This window comes from Urocitellus parryii, chromosome 4 (genome assembly GCF_045843805.1).
Source record: "Urocitellus parryii isolate mUroPar1 chromosome 4, mUroPar1.hap1, whole genome shotgun sequence".
Classification (NCBI taxonomy): Eukaryota; Metazoa; Chordata; class Mammalia; order Rodentia; family Sciuridae; genus Urocitellus; species Urocitellus parryii.
In genome coordinates, this window is record NC_135534.1 from 149,486,806 (window position 1) to 149,508,653 (window position 21,848).

A 21,848-nucleotide genomic window follows, 5' to 3' on the forward strand; every position below is an offset into this window, starting at 1 on the left:
CAAGATTAATTCTGCCTATCCAAGAACAAAGGAGATCTTTCCATCTTCTAAGGACTTCTTTAACTTCTTTCTTTAGCGTTCTGTAGTTTTCAATGTAGATGTCTTTCACATATTTCATTAAGGTGATTCCCGAGTATTTTTTTTTTTTGAGGCTATTGTAAATGGGGTAGTTTTCCTAGTTTCTCCTTCAGAGAATTTGTCACTGATGTACAAAAATGCCTTTGATTTATGGGTGTTGATTTTGTATCCTGCTACTTTGCTGAATTCATTTATTAGTTCTAGAAGTTTTCTGGTGGAATTTTTTGGATCTTCTAGGTATAGAGTCATATTGTCGGCAAGTACTGATAATTTGAGTTCTTCTTTTCCTACCCATATCCCTTTAATTTCTTTCATCTAATTACTCTGTCTATAATTTCAAGAACTATGTTAAATAGAAGTGGTAAAAGAGGTATCCCTGTCTTGTTCCAGTTTTTAGAGGGAATGCTTTCAATTCTTCTTCGTTTAAAATGATGTTGGCCTAGGGCTTAGCATAGATAGATTTTATAATGTTGATATGTTCCTGTTATCCCCAGTTTTTCTAGTGTTTTACACACGAAGGGGTACTGTACTTTATCAAATCCTTTTTTTTTGCATCTGTTGCGATGATCATGTGATTCTTATCTTTAAATCTATTGATGTGATGAATTACATTTATTGATTTCCATATGTTGAATCAACCTTGCATCCCTGGGAGGAACCCCACTTGATTGTGGCACACTATCCTTTTGATATGTTTTTGTATTCAATTTGCCAGAATTTTGTTGAGAATTTTTGCATCTATGTTCATTAGAAGTATTGGTCTGAAGTGTTCATTCTTTGATGTGCTTTGTCTGGTTTTGACATCAGGGTGATGTAGGCCTCATAGAAGGAGTTTGGAAGTGTTCCCTCTTTTTTATTTCATAATAATTTGAAACAATTTGAGGAATATTGGTATTAGTTCTTCTTTGAAGGTCTTGTAGAACTCAGCTGTGTATCCATCTGGTCCCTGGCTTTTCTTGGTTGGTAGGCTTCTGATGGCGTCTGCTATTTCATTGCTTGAAATTGATCTGTTTAAATTGTGTATATCTTCCTGATTCAATTTGGGGAAATCATGTGACTCTAGAAATTTGTCGATGCCTTTTATATTTTCTATTTTATTGGAGTACAAGTTTTCAAAATAATTTCTAATTATCTTCTGTATTTCTGTAGTGTCCATCATGATATTTCCTTTTAATCACAGATGTTAGTAATTTGAGTTTTCTCTCTCCTTCTCTTCATTAGCATGGCTAAGGATTTATTGATTTTATTTATTTTTTTAAAGAATCAACTTTTTGTTTTGTCAGTTTTTTTCAATTGTTTCTTTTGTTTCAATTTTGTCGATTTCAGCTCTGAAATCATCTTTTTGTGTTGATTTGTTCTTCTTTTTCTAGGGGTTTTATATGTAATGATAGGTCATTTGTTGAATTTTTCTTCTTTTAAGGAATGAATTCCATGCAATGAACTTTCCTCTTAGTATTGTCATCATAGTGTTCCAGAAATTTTGATATGTTGTATCAGTGCTCTCATTTACCTCTAAGAATTTTTTAATCTCCTCTTCGATGTCTTTTGCAACCCATTGTTCATTCAATAGCATATTATTTGTTCTATGGGTATTGGAGTAGCTTTTATTTTTTATTTTATCATTGATTTCTAATTTCATTCCATTATGATCTGATAGAATGCAGGGTAGTATCTCTACTTTCTTGTATTTGCTAAGAGTTGTTTTGTGGCATAATATATGGTCTGTTTTAGAGAAGGATCCATGTGTTGCTGAGAAGAATGTGTATGCACACATTGATGGATGAAATATTCTATATATGTCAGTTAAGTCTAAGTTATTGATGGTATTATTGAGTTCTATAGTTTCTTTGTTTAGCTTTTATTTGAAAGATCTATCCAGTGGTGAAAGAGATGTGTTAAACTCATCCAGAATTATTGTGTTGAGGTCTATTTGACTCTTAAACTTGAGTTTGTTTGATGAATGTAGATGTTCCATTGTTTGGGGAATATATATTTATAATTGTTATGTCTTGTTGATGTATGGTTCCCTTAAGTAGTATGAAATGTCTTTCTTTATTCCTTTTTATTAACTTTGGATTGAAGTCTACTTTATTTGACATGAGGATGGAAATGCCTGTTTGTTTCTGCAGTCCATGTAAATGGTATGTTTTTCCCCCAACTTTTCAACTTTAGTCTGTAGATGTCTTTTCCTATGAGATGAGTCTTTTGAAGGCAGAATATTGTTGGGGCTTTTTATATATATATATATATATATATATATCCAGTCTTCCAGTCTATGTCTTTTGATTGGTGAGTTTAAGCCATTAACATTCAGGATCATTATTGAGACATGATTTGTATTCCCAGTAATATTTGTTTATTTTTGGTATTTAACTTGGTTAGTATTTACTTTAGTGTAATACCTCCCTTTGCTGATTTTCATTGTTGTTTTTCATTTCCTCCTCATGGAATATTTTGCCAACGATATTCTGTAGTACAGGCTTTCTAGTTGTAAATTCTTTTAACTTTTGTTGATCATTGAAGTTTTTAATTTCATCATCAAATCTAAACCTTAATTTTGCTGGCTATAAGATTCTTGGTTGGCATCCATTTTCTTTCAGAGTTTGGTATATGTTGTTCCAGGATCTTCTAGCATTCAGGATATAGGTTGAAAAATCTGCAGATATCCTTATTGGTTTTCCCCTATATTAATCTGATTCCTTTCTCTTGTAGCTTTTAAAATTCTCTCCTTATTCTGTATGCTAGGCATTTTCATTATAATGTGCCTTGGTGTGGATCTGTTGTGATTTTGTGCATTTGGTGTCCTGTAAGCCTCTTGTATTTGATTTTCCAATTAATTCTTTCATATTTGGAAAAATTTTCTGATATTTCATTGAATGGATTGTTCATTTCTTGGTTAGGAACTCTACGCCTTCCTCTATCCCAATAACTCTTAAATTTGGTCTTTTTATGTCATCCCATAATTCTTGAATGTTCTGCTCATGGTTTCTTACCACCTTCACTGTGTAGTCAACATTCTTTTCAAGATTGTATATTTTGTTTTTTTTTTTTTTTTTTTTTTTAGCACATTGCTTTTGCTGAGGCTGGCTTTGAATTCCCCATCCTCCTGCCTCAGCCTCTCCAGCCACTGTAATGACAGGAATATGCCACTTTTTTTTTTCTTTTTTTTTTTTTTTTTTTTTTTTTTTTTTTTTTTTTTATTGGTCGTTCATAACATTACATAGTTCTTAATACATCATATTACACGGTTTGATTCAAGTGGATTATGAACTCCCGCTTTTACCCCGTATACAAATTGCTGTATCACATCAGTTACCCTTCCATTGATTGACATATTGCCTTTCTAGTGTCTGATGTATTCTGCTGTCTGTCCTATTGTCTACTATCCCCCCTCCCCTCCCCTCCCCTCCCCTCCCCTTATCTCTCTCTACCCCTTCTACTGTAAATCATGTCTTCCATTTGTATTCTCTTGACTTACCCCTCCTTACCTCTTATATGACATTTTGTATAACCCTGAGGATCGCCTTCCATTTCCATGCAATTTCCCTTCTCACTCCCTTTCCCTCCCACCTCTCATCCCTGTTTACTGTAAATATTCTTCTCAAGCTCTTCGTCCCTACCCTGTCCTTGTTTACACCCCTTATATCAAAGGAGTCATTTGGTATTTGTTTTTTAAAGATTGACTAGCTTCACTTAGCATAATCTGCTCTAATGCCATCCATTTCCCTCCAAATTCTATAATTTTGTCATTTTTTAATGCAGAGTAATACTCCATAGTGTATAAATGCCACATTTTTTTTATCCATTCATCTATTGAAGGGCATCTAGGCTGGTTTCAGATAGAGCCCTAATAACCAGAATATACAAAGAACTCAAAAAATTAGTCAAGATTGTATATTTTGTATTCATTGTCTGAGGTCCTGTCTTCCAAGTGATCTAATCTGTTGGTGATGCTTTCTATTGAGCTTTTAATTTGGTTTATTGTTTCTTTCATTTCAAGGATTTCTGGTTTTTTTTCCAGAAACTCTTATTATTGAAGAAATACATTGTTTCCTGTATTTGCTTATGTAGCTCTTTATCAAAATGATCTTTTGCTGCCTGATTTGCTCTCTTATATCATCCTATAATTCATAGAATATTTTAATATATATATCCTGAACTCCTTCTCTGTCATTTCTTCTGTTGTGCTGGCCATGGATTCTAATAATATAATATCTTGCTTTGTTGGGGGCACTTTCTTCCCTTGTTTTTTCATGTTGTTTGTGTATCTTCCCTTCTAGCACTGTGGATCCAAGGCATTAAAGTTTTACCCTATAGGCTTATAGTATTCCTGCAGGTTTCCAATATCTCTCCTTTAAGAGGGAGAACAGTGTGAACAGATCCCAATACAAACAATACACAACCTTAAACCAAATAGCTGTTATTAAGATGCTTATGGTTTTGTCACAAAATACAGAAATGGTAAGTTCAATTGTTATCTACAATATAAATAGTAGGTTTGCAAAAGGGACTACAGTTTCTGATGGTGGACAAAGAACTGGGGGTGAGATGTAGGATGAGATGTTGAGGGGCTAGGAGGAGAGGATATAGAGTTATTAGATCTTAGAAATTATGAAAGAAGAATCTAAAGAAGTTGGTTAGTAGCAGGAGAGAAAAAATGATTTGGGGGAGGCACGTAAGTGGGAAGATGGTAGAGTACAAAACAAGCAAATACAAATATTAAGAAAAGCAAAATATATAAAAATAGGAGGTAAAAGAATATACAATACCACTATACTATACTATTCAGACATTTCAGTGCTCTGTACCTTAATCCATGTAAAGTACTTGATTTCACAAATGTTAGGAATGTGAGGGCAAGAGAAGAGAGAGGAAAAAAAATCTCAAAAGATACAAGGATTGTTTTTGTATCTTTCTAGCTTCCCTTCTCATCCAATAGGTGGGGTTGTCTGTTGTTTGCTGGCATCTCCATCCTCAGGATGATGAAGTTTATTAGGGTGGGAGGGTTGGTCTAAGGATCTCCTTTAGGGCCTACTCCTGTGATGTGGACAGCTGGTCTTATCTCCTTATATTGTCTGTACACCTTGCAATTCCTGGTCTCTAATTTAGTCTTTAAACTGTATCTCACTCATGCCCTCCCTTTCTACTTCCCAATCAAGACCTTCTCTCCAGAGGTCTTGTGGGCTGTGCTCTGGGGGCTGCACTCCTGTCACGGACAGCTATTTTATTTTGGGCAGTTCAGAACTGGGTTTTGTGACCTGGTTTTGCAAACTATGTTCTGCTTGAGTAGCAGCAGGCACCGTGCCAGGTTAACAGCTGCCAGGGAAGTGGAGAGTTGGGGACTTTTGGTACCTTGATATTGCTTCTAAGCCCCAGCTGGTGTTTCTCGTGATGGGCAAAAGTGCAACATCTACAGTTGAGGGGCGAGATAAAGAATGTCCACGCGCTTCTGCCCTTTTCAATGTTTTATTTACTCAAATCACTTAATACAATTTCATTCTACAGGTTCTTAATCAAGGAATGACAATCCTTAATGCTGGGCATTGCAATAAACAATAAACTCAAAGCAAACAATTCTAAGTTAATTCTAAGCACTGCAAACACACTTAATCATGACAGACCAATTACAGACATTCCATCTGCATGCTAAGCTTAAGTGCTAGATTTAAAGACTTAAGTCCTAGATCTTAAGTCCAGCAGATGCACACTCACTCAGACCACAGCGACCAGGTCAGAAACCAATAGAGGATTCTCCTGTGGTGAGTTGACGGCTGGCTGAGGAGACGGTCATAGGGAGAAGTCCTTTTCTCACCAGAGTCAAGAGGCTGCTGTAGGATTTGAGAGGGGTAAGGATGACGCAGAGGATCAGGCAGATGAGAAGAGTTGGGATGTCAGTCCAGGTCCTCATCAGGCTCCCAGGCTTGTGTACATCAGTTTCAGCTGGCTGAATGTTCACTTGTTCAATTATTTATACAAAATTTGGAAGCTTCTGCTCGCCCTTTGGGTCCCTATCAGCTGTTACCAGGTTTCTTAGTGACATCTTACACGTGAAAGAGGACATATGGTCTGGTGGTTTCTGCCCTGATACCCTTCTGGCTCTTATCGGGGTTATGAAAAATGACATGTCACTTCACCCAGACTCTTGTCATTGTTGTGGAAAGTGACTTGCTTTTATCAGGCTATGCCTGATTTACATATCAGAGGGCTCTATGGCTTGCCTGGTGAAACTACAGGTTTATTTTAAGATGGAGTCTTAAAATGGAGTTGCTTAGGCTAAGGCCTAAGGCCATCCTTACAGTGTTCCAAGCTAGTTTAGTTTGCCCCAATGATAGACCCAACCTTTCTTAAAATTGGGCATCTCGCCATAAAACCATGAAAAGATAATTTCGGCTTTACTATAAATTACTGCAAATTCTGAACCTACTTGGAATGCCTGTCTGTGCCCTGAACTCACCCAGGTCCGGTTTTCCTTGACCAGATAACAACCCTTTCCTAAACCTTAGTGACGCCTCATAAATTCTGGCCTTCCCTGGCCGGACAATGACCCTCTCTGAGTCTCTAAGATCTCCATAAATTCTGATGCCGGGGCCAGCAAAAATGTAAACTTGTGTTATGCTCCTCAGAGTGTTGTTATCTGTAACCCCCCCCCTTTGTGTAACTTTTTGGGCTATAAAACTGGGCCACAAAGAAGCCTCGGGGCTGTCTTGTTCCCGCCGTTTTTGGAGGGAAAGGCAGCCTGGCCAGTCGAAATAATAAGCTTGCTTTAATTTGATTTTAATTGGAGTCAGTGGTCTTTTCTTGCGTCCTGGTCTAACACCAACTAAAGATGACGACAAAGGTGTCCCAAGATAAAGGTGGCTGCTTTCAGAAATGGAGTGTTGAAATGGGAAGTGAATCTAAGATGCTGACAGTATTGTAACTTTATTGACTCTCTAAATGTGATTAAAGACTGGCTAAAATCTCATCCCCCAGATGTTCCTTCTAAGGCCTTTTGGTTCTCTGCCAAACATTGGGTAATAAAAAGAGTTTGCAGGCTCTCTGAACAGTAGAGAAAAGACTGCAGCAGTTCAGGGGAGAAATCAAAACAAAATCACAAGGTAAGACTGAAACCCAAATTGTGGGAGGATTTATCCAGGTTTTGCAAAGAAAGATCTTAGAAGCCATGGAAGAACTGTTGTTTATTTTGGCAAAGTAATTATTAGGCTGATTTGTTGTTATTATTATTGCTAATAGAAGTAAAAGTTGATAATAATTGCTATTAACTTATAATTCCATTTTGTTTTCTTCTGGATTATCTGTAAAATTATTAATAAATTACCTAAAAAGATTAGTCTTTATAGAATTTCTGAGCAACCTAAATGTTTATCTCTTTATCATCACTGTTTGGCTTATAATATCCATAGCCAGAATGTAACTTTTTCCCCCTTTGCATTTATAGAGGAAAGAATTTTGAGGCAAACTTTCACTTAGGGGATGAAATAGTCCAGGCTGAAAGTCAGGAAAGAGATGAGAAATGGGAGCTGCCACTTCTGATCAAGGGTTATAGAAACAGCTTGCAACTAACTTCTTGGAAGATGCATGATTTTCAATTGTGAAAAGTTCAGCTTTGTCAAAGAATTAAACTATTATAGGGAAATATGGCATTATGAAAGGAAAAAAAGTATATATCTGGGAATATTTATGCCAGTAAATCTGATATCAAGAGGTTTTTTTTTTATGTGAGTGTGACTGCCAAAATCAAAATTAACGTATCGTTTATTCAACAACTTGAGATTTTGGCAAACGTGGAAATCAAGAGTGCCAAAATTTCCCTTCTTTATATTCCAATTTGTAGAAGGGATATTTAGAAATATTAAAACCAAAAACTTAACTCCTTAAATAATGAAAGGAAAGCTTAATGTTCAACAGCAATACAAAAAGATTCTTGGTTCAAAGCCATCAGGAAATTACAATAGAACCTCTAACCTCTGTTTTCCCTCCAGATTCTCTGGGGCTGACATCTGAATACAAAAGAAATTTGTTTTTCAGTGCTCAGGAACAGAACCTAAGCCTCTAGCATGCTGGGAAAGCACTACCATTGAGTGCAAAGAGGCCATAACCTTAGAGGAGAAGAGAAGTTCATTAAGAGAGGATAAAGTGGGAGCCAGAAATTTGAGTCAGTTCCCTCTAGCAGTAGACTCCTGGCCTACGTTGCTTTTGGTATTATTGCTAAATTATGCTATGAATATGAAGATTTTGTTTTGTTTTGTTTATGTTTTAAATGAAGAGTGGGATACAACATAATAGTACAAGCAGATTTTTAGGGTCCGACAGGCCTCAGATCCATTATCTGTCATTGACTAGTTGTATGATTTAACTTTCCTGAGCCCAAGTTTTTTATCTGTTTGATTTATTTTTGTTTTTCCATTTTGGGATGAAATGTTTTTTTAAAAAGCAACAAAGACAAAACCCTACCCAAGAGAAGTGTTGTCATGGGTACTGCAAGTTAGAAGGGATGGTGAAAGGTAACATTAATCACTGACCACTTATCCCACATTATCCCTTTTAATCTTCATAGCACCTCTGTGAAATAAATATTATCTTATCCATTTATGAAATTAAGAAAGTGGGATTTGAAAAGATTGTACAAGATGATAAAATTAGTCAATTCCAAGTCAAAGATTAAAATCCAGGGCCAAGTCTCATTACAGGAAGAAGAACTAAGAAATAAGAACAATTTTAAAATACTTCATTTAGTGTGTCTCTAATACATATTGGAAAGCCATTTCTTGACTCAGAATTTCTACCATTTTCAAAAGCAAAAAATAATAGTGAGAAAATGTTAAAACCTTCCACTTAGTTTTTCAGGGATGTGTTCACTGTTATCTGAGGAAAAGGGTCACTGTGAGCCACCATTCTCTTATGTAACTTCCTCTGCCATTCCCATTGCTATGAATCAGGAAGGGTCCACCCACAAACTTAGCTTGGTGCTTTACTTTTTTCTTTTTCTCCCTCCTCCTCCTCCTTCTCCTCCTCCTCCTCCTCCTCCTCCTCCTCCTCCTCCTCCTCCTCCTCCTCCTCCTCCTCCTTTTTTTTTGTTCTTGGAGCTTTACTTTTAAATAAGCTAATTTGAATTTTAAATAGATCTAATTTGGCCTCCATTTGCAACACCTCACAAGTAAAGAAGAATTGTGAAAAATTTCCCCACCAATGTGGTACATATGAGAATGCACTAAAAAGTAATCATAAGAATGTTTTTCTCATTATTTCCCACAGAATTCTTAACAAAGTCTCAATATTTTCTTTAAAAGTTCAACAGAAATTCATAGTTTTGTGTCTGCTATGTTCAAATCTCAAGCATTCTAACTTCTGGCTTAACAGTGTCAGTTGTTTAAGAAATACTACTTAAGCAAATTGTTTTCTTAAAGATGAAATTACAAGCTTTTCTCCACTTGTTGTCATTTAGGAATTTATTATACTCAAACATGAACTATCTTAAACCTGAATTTATTATTTCCAAAATTTCTCCTTCCTGATGTTGTATTTGTGTGTGTATGTATGTGTGTGTGTGTGTGTGTGTGTGTGTGTGTGTGTGTGTGCAGTACTGAGGAGTGAACCCTAAGGGTGCTCTACTACTGAGTTATATCCCCAGCCTTTTATATTTTTTAAAATTTTGAGACAGAGTATCGTTAAGTAGATAAGGCTGTCCCTGAACCTGCCTCAGCCTCCTGCGTCACTGAGATTTCAGGTGTGTACCCCCAGGCCTGGCTACACATACGTTATGTACTGCTTATCTACATTCTTTAGCAATCCTGTTCAATAACACATAATCAATAGTCAGTATAACTGCTTCATATTGGTAAATTATTAATACTAGTATTAGGTTTTCATGAGCAATAAGTCATGCTAGTCTTTTATAAAGTCTCAACCATAGGAAAAGTTAAATTCCTTCTGATGTAATTTCGTGACAATCTTCAGCTTCTTAATTTTTCTTCCATAAGACAAATGATTCAGGGGCTGGGGTTGTGGCTTAGTGACAGAGTGCTTGCCTCGCACATGTGAGGCACTGGGTTTGATCCTCAGCACCACATAAAAATATATAAACAAAGTTTAAAAAAAAAGAAAAATAATTCATATCTGAATGGATATGTAGAATAATGTCTTATTAAAGAGAATGCAATTTTTTCTTTACTTATTCAAGAGTGTGTTTTGTGAAAACCTAATCATAATTGCTATTATGTGGTGATCCCTTAATAAAATAAATTGGGGGCTGGGGTTGTGGCTCAGCAGTAGAGCGCTCGCCTAGCATGTGCGAGGCCCTGGGTTCAATCCTCAGCACCACATAAAAATAAACAAAATAAAGGTATTGTATACAAACTAAAAATTAAATATTTAAAAATAAATAAAAATTTAAAAATAAAAAAATTTGATGCTAATAATACATACAGGAGTATAAACTGTTCTACAGTTTAGAGGGTACTATGCCTAGTTTATGATAGGTAATGCTTATATCTGGCTAATTTTTAAAATTTTTTTTTTAGTTGTCAATGGACCTTTATATATGCAGTGCTGAGAATAGATCTCATTGCCTTACACATGCTAGGCAAGCGCTCTGCCACTGAGCCACAACCCCAGCCCCTGGCTACCTAATTATTATTACCTTCATTATATCAAGCAGGACTTCTCAGTACTGTCTAGTCCATGAGAGACCGAAATTTAGTAGTATTAAAGTCATTTTGCATTCTGATGTAACAGAAAAAATTTTTTAGTTTTCTCTTTAAGAGAGGTGTTCAACAGAGTCTTTTCATTTTAGTAGTTTTCACTTCAAACTCAGCCGCTGGGTAACCAAGACTAAGCCTACAAACAATTCTACAAAAAGATGATGAAATTTGGCGAAAAGCTAGAGCAGCCCATTATCCATAGCATTACGGTCAAGTTTTTAGATCTTCAAGTTGTATTTTTATGACCATTGCACAATGCAGCTCTGATTAAATTATATGGGGATGAAATATACAAGAAATGGATTGAGTCTTAGTTTATTCAAGTTAATGGCCAGGAACTGTCTGTGCACTGAAACAATATAGAGGCTTTCCACTAAATTCTATATACTCTTAATTATTAATGTCTTATAATAACCAAATAAAAGTTATCTAATACACAAAGCTGTGTATTAGTGTTTACCCATTTAATTGTGAAAGAAAATTCCATGGTCTATCCATGTGTGATGTTTAAAACATTTAACAGCTGGTATTGCATTAACAAAAACACGAAAGGAACAGTCTTATACATCTAACCTAGCCCATGGAGCCTACCAGCTGAATACCAGCTAACTTGTAAAGGTGTGACAGTGAGGTGTTGTGAAATATACAAAACTTTACAGAATTTTTAACAAACTGTTCTAATACATCAGTTCTAATACATTCAATAAGCATATTTTTCTTCTAAGAAAAATCTTGTAGAAGATGATAGCAGTAACTATAGCATTTGCAAAAGAAAAGGCTTCCATGTCATAAAAATATACTTAAAATTAACTGCTAAAGGCAATTCAAAACAATTTTAAGTTCTGTTCTACTTTGAACAACAGTATGGACTTACGAGCTTTGTTACTGTCGTAGCTAAATCATTTAATTAGATATAACTCTTTTTATTCTTTTGAGTCAAACCATGACAGTTTGACACATGGAAGCCTCTTTATGCTGGTTCATTTGTTCTTTTAGAACCACTTCATAGTCAGGTATGGCAGCACATGCCTATAATCCCAGCTACTTGGGGGCATGAGGTAGGAGAATGGCAGGTTTGAAGCCAGCCTGGGCAATTTCTTGAGACCCTGTCTTAAAATTTAAAGAAAATAATGTAGCTCAGCAGTAGTGTGCCTCTGAGTTCAATTTTTAGTACTGCAACAAACAAAACAAAAACCTCATAGTTTTTTTTTTTTTTTAATTAAACATTGCTTTCAGGCAACAAATTGTTCTCTTTAGTTCTGAAAGTGTTGATATTGGTTTTCTTAATTGGTAGCTATCTTAGTGGAGGATAGGGAAGCCTACTTAACAGTTTACTTTATGTTAGCTGCAGTTTAATTTTCTTTTTTAAAAGCTTTTAATTATGAAATATTTTCATACACTAAAGATAATATACATAATGTAAATATAAATGAAAGTTCTGAGGAAAAACAATAAAACAAATACCTGTGTATCTAACATCTAGCATAGTAAATAGAATATTACTAACACTTTAGCATCTAGCATAATAAATAGAATATTACTAACACATTTGAAGTCCCCTCTGTGCCATTACCTAGTGGCATCCTTTCTTTCCTCCTAGAGTCAATAATATTTATCATTCCTTCTCTTCCTTTATGATTTTATGAAGTTTGATTTTCAGCATTTACAAGTCATTTCATTTTGTCACTATTTGTTCATCCAAATTACTTAATGCATGATTTATAAGTATATGATATTCATAATCATTTTATAACTAAATTTATATACAAATATTTTTGATAAACAAATCCAACAGATGTTTTACTGTTTTATAATAAAATAGCAATAACACTGTTACATTAGCAGTCTGTAAACTAATAGTAAAAATAGTAACAACAGCATTATTATTGGCAATCTGCATTTTTTAACTATTTACTACTACCTTAAGTAGTTTTCAAAATCTTGTTCTGACAAAAAATATTTTCAGCTAATCTTTTCTATTTTTTGATATATCATGCTCATATATAATATTCTTTTATTGATTTTAATACATCAATTTAGATATTCATTTTTTAAAATTTTTCTTTAAAATATAACATTATTTAAATATTACAATGTGTAAAACTTCATATTTATTTAAGTATATTATTATTAAGTCAACCTCCAGAGTATATTAGTTTTTTGCCATTTCATTTTAAGATTTAGAAAATGTCAGTGTAGATTACACTTAAACAAAAAAATGAAAAGAATTTGCATCACTTGATAAGCTTTTAGCTGCAGTAGTGAAACACTAAATTGAACATAATTTAAAAACATAATGATAACTTTTACTTATTTCCCAGGCATAGTGGCACATCCTTGTAATCTCAGCAATTTGGGAGTCTGAGGTAGGAGGATGACAAGTTCAAAGCCAACCTCGGCAACTTAGGGAGACCTTGTCTCAAAATAAAATATAAAAAGGCAGCTCCCTATTAGTGAAGGACACTGTTGTTAGAGAAAGAACAAAGTCTAGGAGTCCTAAGTAAGTCAAAGAAAACTGCTGTTTTGTTTCTTTTTTAATAACACCTCAAAAGAGAAAAGACTTCAGTAGAAAAAATTAGGCTATGTGATAATGGCTTTGGCTTTCACTTGGTATTCTGGGAATAATCACTTCTCTTGGAGTAGATTTTTATGGGGTGTGTATTGCTTGTGTTCATGGAAACATTACTTGTGTTCATGGGAGACACAAGTAATGTTTTTGTACAAGCTCATAACTCTCAACAGACTAAAATCTTATTTAGGCTCAGTTTTAGAGAATTAGAAGGTCAATTCCTATCTTGTGTACCTCAGAAGCCAGAACTGAAGATTCACCCTCTTTGTTTATTGTCAGAAATGTGTGATGGCTGTTGGAAAGAATTAAATTTTGAGGAGAACAAAATAAAGAACAACTTGTTTTTCACAAACACTAAAACTACCCAGTTTGTCAATTTAAAAATAAATAAAATAAAATATAAAAAGGACTGGGGGTGTAACTCAGTGGTAGATCACCCCTGGGTTCAATACACACACATACACACACACACACACACACACACACAAACATAATGTCACTTGTTGCTTACTTAACAAAAAGTTCAGAGGGGGGCTGTCCCAGAGTTGACATATAGAATCAAGAACATCATTAAGGACCTAGGCTCTTCCCATGCTTTTTGCTCTGCTATCCTCAGGGCTCATGAACATTATGTACTCCCAAGGGCCAAAAAGCACTTACTCCTCACATGCCTCTTATTTCAAGAAGAAAACATTTCCCAAAAGTCCCAGGCTGACCTCCCCTTCTGTCTCATTGACCAGATCTAGGTCACATGTCTACTATTACACCCTTTGTTGGTAAGTAGAAATAAAATTTCTATGAATTGCATGTGTTTCACATATCTATATTTCTTCTTTGGGGAAAGAAAAGAGTAATTTATAGCTTAAAAACAACATTAATACTCAAAAACAACATTAATTAATACTCTCAGCACCATCTAACTCCTGCAGAATTCCAACTTTTTTTATTTTTCAAAGACTTCTTGCCCACCCTTGAAGAGCACAGTTGAACTCTTTTTTAAAGTTACTCTTAGATCTATGCTATGTGGGGGGCTGAGTCAGCTGGATGGTCACAAGTTCAAGGCCATCCTTGGCAACTTAGTGAGACCCTGTCTCAAAATAAAAAATTAAAAGGGCTGGGAATGTACATCAGTGATAAATCACTCTCCTGGATTCAATTACCAGTACTGGGGGAGTGGACTAAAGGCTGTTTTCTGTCCAGAAAAACTGAAAATTAATGAGATTAAAGGGGATATTTGAGATGTTTTTAAGACTAAAGCAGAAAACAGCCTTTAATCAAGCATATCAGAAGTATGTATTTAGTGCTAAGGAAAAAGTAATGTGTTTATTTCATGTCTGACCATTTCCAAACACAGATGTTGAAACTCCTTTAATTATTTTTAAAAGTAGTTTTAAATTATTTAACTCTTTTAAGATTCAATGTAATTCTTCTTATGTAATTCTGTCAATGAATCTCATTGACCACCACACTTGAATCAATATATTTTAGAATTTAGATAGTCTCTCTTTCCTTAACTTAAAAATACTGCAAAGTTTACTGACATAGAATATAGACATAGAAAATTAAACAAAATTGCACAAATTGTGTAGCTTTATGAATTATCACAAATTGGACATACCAATGTCATCATATGAAGAAATTAGAAGAGTACAGAACCCCAGAAGCCTCCTCATGCCCCCTTCTAATTACTACTCTCTATCTTAAGGATAACCATTATTATGCTTTCCTATATTACATAATCACACACTGCATAACCACATTTCAATCAATGATGGATCACATATAAAGAGTGGTCCCATAAGATAATATCCCCAGTGATGTTGTAGCCTCCTTGGTTTGTGTAAGTACATTCTAGGATGTTCCCACATTGAGGAAATCACCTAATGATTCATTTCTCAGAATATATTTCCATTCTTAGGCAATGCATGACATTACATTTGCCCATAGGTTTTGAACTACACATAAATGAGTTCATACATTATACACCCTTTGGTATCCTGCCTCTTTCGCTCAACATTATATTTCTGAGATACATATGTGTGGTTGCACATAACCGTAGCTTTTAAATCTTATACCTGTAAATGTATATATCACAATTTGGGTTATTTCCTAAATAAAGATAGAGGACTACAACTGCTAGAAACATTCCATTGCATTTTTTTAATATTTATTTTTTAGTTGTAATTGAACACAATATCTCTATTTTATTTATTTATGTGGTATTTAGGATGGAACCCAGGGCATCTCACATGCGAGGCAAGCCCTCTACCACTGAGCCACAACCCCAGCCCCCACTGCATTTCTTTTGGTGAACATTTTTATGCCTTTCTGTTGTATAAGAATTTCATATATCCCAATCCTTGCCAATACTTGATAGCTTTTTCAGTCTCATAGGATTTTGATAGGATGCATGCATTTTCTGGATTTTTTTTGTTGTTGTTATTGGAGTTGTTTGCTTTGCAGTGCTGAGATGGAACGCAGGGTCTCTCACATGCTAGGCAAGCAATCTATCACTGAGCCACATCCCTGGCCATTGTATTTTCTTTTTTTTTTTTAATTTTTTTTTTTATTGGTTGTTCACAACATTACAAAGCTCTTGACATATCATATTTCATACATTAGATTGAAGTGGGTTATGAACCCCCAATTTTACCCCAAATGCAGATTGCAGAATCACGTCGGTTACACATCCACAATTTTACATAATGCCCTATTAGTAATTGTTGTATTCTGCTACCTTTCCTATCCCCTACTATCCCTCCTCCCCTCCCCTCCCATCTTCTCTCTCTACCCCATCTACTGTAATTCATTTCTCTCCTTGTTTATTTTCCCATTCCCCTCACAACCTCTTATATGTAATTTTGTATATCAATGAGGGGCTCCCTTCATTTCCATGCAATTTCCCTTTTCTCTCCTTTTCCCTCCCATCTCATGTCTCTGTTTAATGTTTTTTTTAAAATAGGTTTCTTTTTTTTTATTGGTTGTTCAAACCATTACATAGTTCTTGATATATCATATTTCACACTTTGATTCAAGTGGGTTATGAACTCCCATTTTTACCCCTTATACAGATTGCAGAATCACATCAGTTACACTTCCATTGATTTACATATTGCCATACTCATGTCTGTTGTATTCTGCTGCCTTTCCTATCCTCTACTATCATTCGTATTTTCTTTACCTAACCCAGAAATACATCTGTTAGTCTGGGACAACCTGTATGTTTTTCCAGACTTAACTAGCTAAAAAAAAGATCTTCTATAGGATTATAATTTTGGAGATGAGGGACTCCTTTGTTGTGTTCCAATTGCAGGGCGAAATTAATTAGGGTAGAAAACATTAATTAAAAGAAAACATTAATAAAAGAAACCATTATATTATTTTTCTGTTTCAAAAGAAAATGGTCTGGAATACTGGGATACGTTTTTAAATATTCTACTACAGTTTTAAAAAAAAGGATTCACCTTTCAACTTCCTATCAAAAACAGAGTTTTTATAGACTTTTGAATAGGATGTACTTAAAAAAAATTGAACTAGGTTACTGTTGAATCATTATGAACTAATAATAATTTACCTTAATTAATTTTTTTATATTATAACATTGTTCAAAAAGCATATAATTAGACAATTACTTGCTTTGTTTAATTTATCACAAGCATTTCATAAACCAGACCATAAAGGGGTTGTACATTTGATACCCGAATGGTAAAGGCTGATTGGCTGACTGACTGGTTAGTTTAGCTGATTAGTTTTTTGTGTGTTTGTTCAATTTTTAACTTCTGGTTGGGGGCCAGGAGCCTGAGAATAAAATGTTCAGTGCACTTTGAAACCTATCTTTAGTCTTTACAACGTAACTAGCAAATGCTTTGCTAAACAGCAGTTGTTCTCCATTATTGAAGAGAAAACTTACAATTTTTTAAAAATATATATATTTTTAAATGGAGTTGGTACATTTATCTTCTATCAATGCAAAGTTGTACCATTGCAACTGGTACTTTAAGCTTCCTTCTTCTGGACCTAAACTGTAGAGATTAGAATCCTTCTTTCCTCATTTCCATAAATACCTGCCTTGTTCTTTCAGAAACTCTTCTTGTTATTCCTTGTTATTTTCTATTGTTGGCTTCAAATGAATTCACTGGCTCACAGGATATATTTCAAGTATTTATTGGAATCTCTGTGTACCAGGAATGAAAGTAAGGAACAACTTTCACTGACTCTAAATATATATATATATATATATATATATATATATATATATATATATCCATGATATACAACACAAATTTTTTTTCTTAATGTTTTATGTTTGAAAAATATGCATACTCAAATCAGCCTGCTGCTCTACAAGTAAATAAATTTAAATGGACATATTGCAGAATCAAGTGTAGTAGCTCTTGCCCATAATCTCAGAGACTCTGGAGGCTACGGCGCAGGATGATCAGAAGTTTGAGGCCAGCCTGGCAACTTAAGGAGATCTTGTCTCAAAATAAAAAATAAAAAGGCTGGAGATGTAGCTTAATAGCAGAGTGGGTTCAATCCCCGGTACTACAAAAATATAGATAGATAGATAGATAGATAGATAGATAGATAGATAGATAGACAGACAGATAGACAGACATATATATCTGTGGGTAATTAGGCAAGATCCAGAAATAATTTTTCATACATACATGCATATAAACACAATACTATCTTTCCATGAATAAACAGAAGTGATAGAATTTGATATATTAGCATTCTGTACCCTTCCATTGCAGGTATAGGGTATGAACTTTTTTAGAAAGAAAATCATATAAAAGTCTAAAGCACTAAAATAAAGCAAAACAAATCAGATTTATCCCTAGTTTCATGAACTGATTTATAACCTAGTGACTCAGGTGTACCCACACAGTGTGACTTGGCACTTGCTTTTCCCCTGTGAATTTCTTAGCAAAGCCTTTGTATGTGGTTAGATTTCCCCTACCTTTTCTTCCTCTGCCACCTTCTACAGAATGCTGTGTCAACATATTTTCTGTGACTCAGTTTGAGTCACATTTTCAAAAACTCTTTCTTACTCAAGCCTCATGCTTTCTTACTAATTAAAAGGAAACAAATCAAGGCTGTATCCCATTATCTCCATCCAAAAAAGTGTGCAGTTTCTCTTCTAGAGAGGAGACATTGCACTAACAATGTATTAAAAGAGTTATTAAGTTTTACACATGAAACATGAGGACAGCACCAAAAAGTTCTCTGATAAACTGAAACTACTTTTTCTCACACTTTTTCTATGTTGCTGTTTAATGTTTTAAAGAAACAACAGCAGGGTAGAGAAAACTAGCAGTCACACTAGTGCTCTGTGAGTTGGAAGGCCCAAGATCTGGTCCTGGCTCCCCCAATTACCCACTCACCAGCTCTGAGCATCACTTTCCTCATCTGTAAAATAAGGAGTTTGAGGCCATCTCTGCAGTTTTTCATTTGTGTGTGTGTGTGTGTGTGTATGTATATTTGTTTGAAGGGGGTACCATGGATTGAACTTATGGACACTCAACCACTGAGCCACATCCCCAGCCCTACTTTGTATTTTATTTAGAGACAGGATCTCACTGAATTGCCTAGGGCCTCACCATTGCTGAGGCTGGCTTTGAACTTGAGATCCTCCTGGCTCAGTCTCCTGAGCCGCTGGGATTACAGGTGTGTGCCACCACATCAGGTCGCTGCAGTTTTTAATAGTGCTCAATGGACCACAGAGATACTTCATTGGTTCTGCAAATATCTGTAGTTAATTTCACAGGTTCTGGGATTACTGTAAGACTGCACGCATGCATTCATAGCACTATCAAAATTGTTTTTACTCATCTCAATAGACTAATTCATTATTCTTTTTGTTATTGTTATTTGATACATGCATACACTGTATAATCATGAATGAGGTCTAACACATCTACATCCTCAAACATTTATCATTTTTTAATTTTGTTATTCTAATTTGTTATATGTGACAGCAGAATGAATTACAATTCATATTACACATAGAGAGCACAATTTTTCATATCTCTGGGTGTATACAAAGTATGTTCACACCATTCGTGTCTTCATTCATGTACTTAGGGTAATGATGTCCATCTGATTCTACCATCTTTTTTACCCCCTTCCCCCTCCCTTCCCCTCCCTCCCCTTGTTTCTATCTAGATTTCGTTTGATCTTCCCATGCCCCCCCCCAACTCCACTATGAATCAGACTCCTTATAAATCAGAGAAAACATTCAGCATTTATTTTTTGGAAATTGGCTAATTTCACTTAGCATATATTCTCCAACTCCATCCATTTACCTGCAAATGCCATAATTTTATTCTCTTTCATTGCTGAGTAATATTCCATTGTGTAAATATACTTCATTTTCTTTATCCAATTTTTAGGTCTGGAATCGACTGAAGGACATCTAGTTTGATTCCACAGTTTAGCCATTGTGAATTGTGCTGCAATAAACATTGATGTAGCTATGTCCCTGCAGTATGCGATTCTTAAGTACTTTGGGTAGAGACTGAAGAGTAGGATAGCTGGGTCAAATGGTGGTTCCATTCCCAGTTTTCCAAGAAATCTCCATACTGCTTTCCATATTGGTTGAACCAATTTGCAGCCCCACCTGCAGTGTATGATGGTGCCTTTTTCCCCACATCCTCACCAACATTTATTGTTGTCTGTATTCTTAATACTGTCATTCTGACTGGAATAAGATGAAATCTTAGAGTAGTTTTGATTTGCATTTCTCTAATTGCTAGAGATATTGAACATTTTTTCATATATTTGTTTATTGATTGTATATCACCTTCTGAGAAGCGTCTGTTCAGTTCCTTGGCCCATTTATTGATTGGGTTATTTATTTATTTATTTATTTTTGGTTTTTAGCTTTTTGAGTTCTTTATATACCCTAGAGATTAGTCCTGTATCTGATGTGCAAGTGATAAATATTTGCTCCCAAGCTGTAGGCTCTCTATTCACCTCATTGATTGTTTCTTTTGATGAGAAGCAGCTTTTTAGTTTGAATCCATCCCATTTATTAATTCTTGATTTTAATGCTTGCACTATAAGAGTCTTATTCAGGACGTAGGGGCCTAATCTAATATAATAGAGATTTGGGCCTACTTTTTTTATATTAGATGCAGGGTCTCTGGTTTAATTCCTAGGTCCTTGATCTGCTTTGAGTTGAGTTTTATGCATGGTGAGAGATAGGGGTTTAATTTTATTTTGTTGCACATGGATTTCCAGTTTTCCCAGCACCATTTGTTGAAGAAGCTATCTCTTCTCCAGTGTGTGTTTTTGGTGCATTTGGCTAATATAAGATAATTGTAATTATGTGGATTAGTCTCTGAGTCCACTATTCTGTACCATTGGTCTACCAGTCTATTTTGGTGCCACTACCAAGACATTTTTGTTACTATTGCTCTGTGGTATAGTTTAAGTTCTGGTATAGTGATGCCACCTGCTTCACTCTTCTTACCAAGGATTGCTTTAGCTATTCAGGGTCTCTAATATTTCCAGATGAATTACACGACTGCTTTTTCTATTTCTATGAGGAATGTCATTGGAATTTTGATTGGAATTGCATTAAATATATACATATATAAAATATTTCATCCTACAATGAGAGAAAACACTTTCTTCTCAGCAGCACATGGATCCTTCTCTAAAACAAACCATATATGCTTCTGGTAGTATGGTCATTTTGACAATATTAATTCTGCCTACCCAAGAACAAGGTAGATCTTCCCATCTTCTAAGTTCTTCTTTAATTTCTTTTGTTAGCATTCTTTAGTTTTCATTGTAAAGGTATTTCACCTATTTCATTAGGTTGATTCCCAAGTATTTTGGGTTTTTGTTGAGGCTATTGTAAAAGAGGTGGTTTTCCTAGTTTCTGCTTCAGAGGATTTGTCACTGACATACAGAAATACCTTTGATTTATGGGTGTTGATTTTGTATCCTGCTGCTTCACTGAATTCATTTATTAGTTCTAGAAGTTTTCTGGTGGAATTTTTTGGGCCTTCTAGGTATAGAATCATATCATTGGCAAACAGTGCTAATTTGAGTTCTTCTTTTTCTTCTGTATCCCTTTAATTTCTTTACAAAATTGCTGTGGCCATTGTTTCAAGAACTATGTTAAATAAAAGTGGTGAAAGAGGGCATCCCTGACTTGTTCCAGTTTTTAGAGGGAATGCTTTCATTTTCTCCATTTAGAATGATGTTGGCCTGGAGCTTAGCATAGATAGCTTTTATAATGTTGAGATATGTCCAGGTTATCCCTAGTTTTTCTAGTGTTTTGAACATGAAGCGGTGCTGTATTTTATCGAATGTTTTTTTTTTTGCATCTATTGAGATGATCATATGGTTTTTATTTTTAAGTCTATTGATGTGATGAATTACATTTTTTGATTTCCATATGTTCAACCAACCTTGCATCCTTGGGATGAACCATGAACCACACTTGATCATGGTGCACTCTCTTTTTGATGTTTTTGTATTTGATT

The 21,848-nt window shown here is 34.9% G+C and overlaps 1 protein-coding gene across 5 annotated transcripts in view; it reads left to right on the forward strand.

Annotated features, from left to right (window-relative positions):
• Il33 (interleukin 33) overlaps nt 1-21,848 on the forward strand; it is a 171,692-nt gene that overhangs the window by 117,229 nt on the left and 32,615 nt on the right. The window contains exon 1 of one of the 5 annotated variants that reach the window (XM_026391497.2): nt 7,117-7,175. The exons of 3 other annotated variants lie outside the window; for them this stretch is intronic. The gene's annotated coding sequence lies outside the window, so the exon portion shown is untranslated. Of the gene's footprint in view, nt 1-7,116; nt 7,176-21,848 lie in introns of those variants that run through there. One more of the 5 variants, XM_077797028.1, reaches the window with a different exon arrangement.